We start from the raw sequence: 3964 nt of genomic DNA, 5'->3' as shown, positions 1-3964 counted from the left end.
CTGATACTCATCTTGTCATTCAGTACCAAATGCCAGTATTCCCCTTGTTATACAGTACCAGGTGCTGGTACTCCCCTTGTTATTCAGTACCAGATGCCAGTACTCTCCTTGTTATACAGTACCAGGTGCCGGTACTCCCATTGTTGTTAAGTACCAGGTGCTGGTACTCCCCTTGTTATTCAGTACCAGATGCCAGTACTCCCCTTGTTATACAGTACCAGGTGCCGGTACTCCCATTGTTATACAGTACCAGGTGCCGGTACTCCCCTTGTTATTCAGTACCAGATGCCAGTACTCTCCTTGTTATACAGTACCAGGTGCCGGTACTCCCACTGTTGTTAAATACCAGGTGCTGGTACTCCCCTTGTTATTCAGTACCAGATGCCGGTACTCCCCTTGTTATACAGTACCAGGTGCCGGTACTCCCATTGTTGTTAAGTACCAGGTGCCGGTACTCCACTTGTTATTCAGTATAAGCAGATATTCAGAGGTGTCGGTACTTTGAAGAGAAAAACTTCAGGCACTGTTGAGTAGCTCTTGTTATTCTGGATGTATTCGGTATGAATGGTTTTGTATTGCAGTTATTCAAGTGTGATCTGGGTTTCAATAATTTTATTAATATCACATTTGTATTATCCTTTGAATATGAAATGAATCACTGCATGGAGATTAATGTAGATTAATACTAAAATAATGAGCCTTATCTTTCAGCCCAGCTGCTCAGGTGAAACTACTTAAGATCAAGAGACAGGTGTTCTGACGCCAATCCCACAAGTCTGAGCGACTCTCAGGAGAGCCGATTGTCCACACCTTGGACCTGGCCAGAGGACCTTCAGATGTAGGAACTTTCTACATCAGTCATTGCCATAGATACTTGTGGCCCTGCATGCTAATGCAGCTGTGATCTTGTCTGCCCTGGGGGCTCGAGAAGCCCCCACACAAAGAGTCCAGCAAGGCCTGGACCAGGAGGAAACCCCACACACATGGTACCTGGGTGGAGATTCAAACCCAGGTCCCACAGGTATGAGGCAACAGTACTAACTACTGCACCACCATGCCACCCCATACTGTTTCAGTAGTTCCTAAATAGAGGAATTATTTTATTTATTATTTAGTATAGTGACTGTTTGTGACCAACAGGGGGACCCAAACCTCAAGTTTGAGTGGTGCACATGGCTGCTGAGCAAGGTACTGTTGGTCACATGATCATGCTCTTTATAATAACTGCAAACACACACATTAAATAAGATTTTTTACCAAAAAAACAAACATTTTATTTCTCTAAAAAGTAGCGCTTATTATCTAACTGGTTCTGATAACCGCTTACTTGTAGAACATTTTTTAGGATTTGATTTGCCAAAAATAATACTCACTGAAAGTTTGACAAAGCAAAGTCAGTCAGTCCTTGGAGCAATTAGGGTGAAGGGCCTTGTACAAGGGCCCAATGTTAAAATCATTCTGGCAATGCAACCTTCCAATGACAGGCCCAGAATTCCAACTCACTCAGCCACACAGTGCCCCAAAACTCAAAGAAAGAAGGCATTATCATTTACTTAATACTTATCCAGACTGACATTATGTTAATATGCAATTGGCAAATTACTTTATAAAATAATCCAATAATATCAGCACTATCTTGATTAAGAAGAGTTTCTCTCAAAAGCTCACAGTTACATACAGTCTCAGCTAATAGGAATAATCAGATTTCAAGGGCATAGTTACTGTCTACAGAGGTGACTATTTCACAGAGAATAGGAAGTCACTGAGCAGTTTAAAAAGTCATTTTATAATGAAGTGCCAGGGTTACAGAGTAAGGCAGTTAACTTATTTAGCAGTCACTATTATCCAAAGTGACATACAATTGAAAGCCAGTCCTAGGAGCATTTGGGGTGAAGAGCCTTGTTCAAGGGCTTGATGGTGACATCACACTGCCAACACCAGGATGTGAACCAGCAACCTTCCAGTCACATACACAGAGTCCTAACCCACTGCACCACACAGTGCCCCCCAAATATTAATCTGGATGTTGCTATTGATCTGAGAAGGTGGGTATGACAGCCAAAAGTGATGCTGTGGTTCTTGTTACCAGGTCGGAGCCTTGAATGGAGATCAAAAGATCTGAGTGTGCCACCTGCGGAGGCTAGGAATAATAGAGCAAGGTGGTGGAGACAGTGATCTGAATATGATGGGACATTCAGAGATCAAGCATGAACAGAATCTGACCCAGTTTTATATGACAAATTCAGTGTAGCTATGGCCAAACCCAGATTTATACTGTTTTCCTACTGTTAAAGCAAAAAAAAAATCAAAAGCTGAGCATGCTTTGTAAGGAAGGGCCATATTACGTTACTGCTGGCGATCTGTTTCTGGGATTATAGAGAAACATGGTGATGATGTGTTCTGAAAATATGCAGAGCTGGAGCAGAATCAAGGCTGATAAGATGGAGGCAGGTCTGAAAGAACACAAGGAACATGATCTCAGATCTGTAGAATGCCTTGAAACCACAACAGCTGGAATCAGGAAGATCCTTCTGACAGAAATCAGGGGTGTAATAATCCAGTTGTAGTTTATGCTAGCAAGTGAGGCATGCCCTTTTTAACACCTCTCTGCAAGGTTGGCTTATTTCATTGTTCTCTTAATTTCTCACAGCCCAGTTAGCTTGATAAATGATCTGTGGCAGTGCCAATGGTTTATTCAACATAAAATGGCTCCTTGCCAAAAAAAAAAGTATATATAACTGCATTGCCTTTGGAGATACATGTCTAATGCCAGTGCCTTTCAGCTGTTATTCCCAGGTAAGTGGTATTAGATTGTGCATTGCATGTAGGAAAGCTGTAGGCCATATTATTATTTAATAGCACTTAAGAAAATGAGATGCGTAGATTCTGATAGTTTTTCAGGTAAATCTGAAATATGTATGGAAGCCCAGCAATGCTGTATCATCATCTACTGGGGGGAATTCATTCATCTATTAGCAGTGCATTTGTTGCACGACAATGTAATTCTAACAAATAGAACACACATTCATGTATACACACTTGCAGGTTAAAAGCAATGTTTATTTTCCTCTGTAATATTAGGTGCATGATTTAACCAAAAACTCCAGAGTACTTAGAACACTCTGTGAAGCTGTGGTGTGTGTGTGTGTTCTTGTACATAAATGTACAGGTACCTGAATGTGAAATCTAGTCAAGTGGGCTTTATTGTCATAACATCCATATACAGGTATAGAGAGGCATGAAATAATGTTCCCCCCGTGACACGGTGCAGCACACAGACAGTTAGTGACGGTCGAGCGTTTGCAAATCACAGGACATTGAGAAACAGGGGTGATGGACTGGAGTTTATATATGTACATAAATGTATATATATACATAATGGTTTATAAGCATATTTAAGGGTTTACATACATAGTGCAATGTGAATGGAAACAATAACTAATACAGCAGCAGCATAACAGGGTCAAATAAATACAGTGACTAACAATATATAGATTAAATAATAATAATAAGAGGACTCAATCAGTCAATCAAAGTTTATTTATATAGCACCTTTCAAACAACTCAAATGCATTTCAAAGTGTCTTACAATCAATTGACACAATGTTATTAAAAATTCATTCATAAACTTAATTTATGCATAATAAAGAACAATAAAATAATCAAATAAAAATAAAATATGTATAAAGACTAAAGCCATAAGATTATAAGGCATTACACAGAAGTAAAAACTTAAAAAGATGAGCTTTTAGTTTGCTTTTAAAAATACCAATATTTTCAACCCTTCTCACATCTTCAGGCAGGCTGTTCCAGCAGCTTGGAGCATAACAGCTGAAAGAAGCATCACCAAATATTTTTGTTCTGCTTTGTGCAAGAGCTAAGAGAGAGGAGTCGCGGGAACTGAGGGGCCTTCCTGGTTCACGACGAAAATCATTTCTGAGAGACAGTCTGCTGTAAGACCATG

General features: G+C 40.0%; 1 long non-coding RNA gene across 1 annotated transcript; it reads left to right on the top strand.

Moving 5' to 3' along the window:
• The first annotated feature begins 933 nt into the window (after positions 1–933).
• On the top strand, positions 934–2163 carry LOC140591741 (uncharacterized). Its single transcript, XR_011992049.1, has 3 exons — positions 934–1021; positions 1141–1188; positions 2090–2163. It is a non-coding gene; the product is annotated as an uncharacterized lncRNA (long non-coding RNA).
• Positions 2164–3964: the final 1801 nt, after the last annotated feature.

The sequence above is a fragment of the Paramormyrops kingsleyae genome, chromosome 6 (assembly GCF_048594095.1).
Source record: "Paramormyrops kingsleyae isolate MSU_618 chromosome 6, PKINGS_0.4, whole genome shotgun sequence".
NCBI lineage: Eukaryota > Metazoa > Chordata > Actinopteri > Osteoglossiformes > Mormyridae > Paramormyrops > Paramormyrops kingsleyae.
The sequence above is the reverse complement of the archived record's forward strand: the minus strand, read 5'-3'. Positions and strand labels throughout refer to the sequence as shown.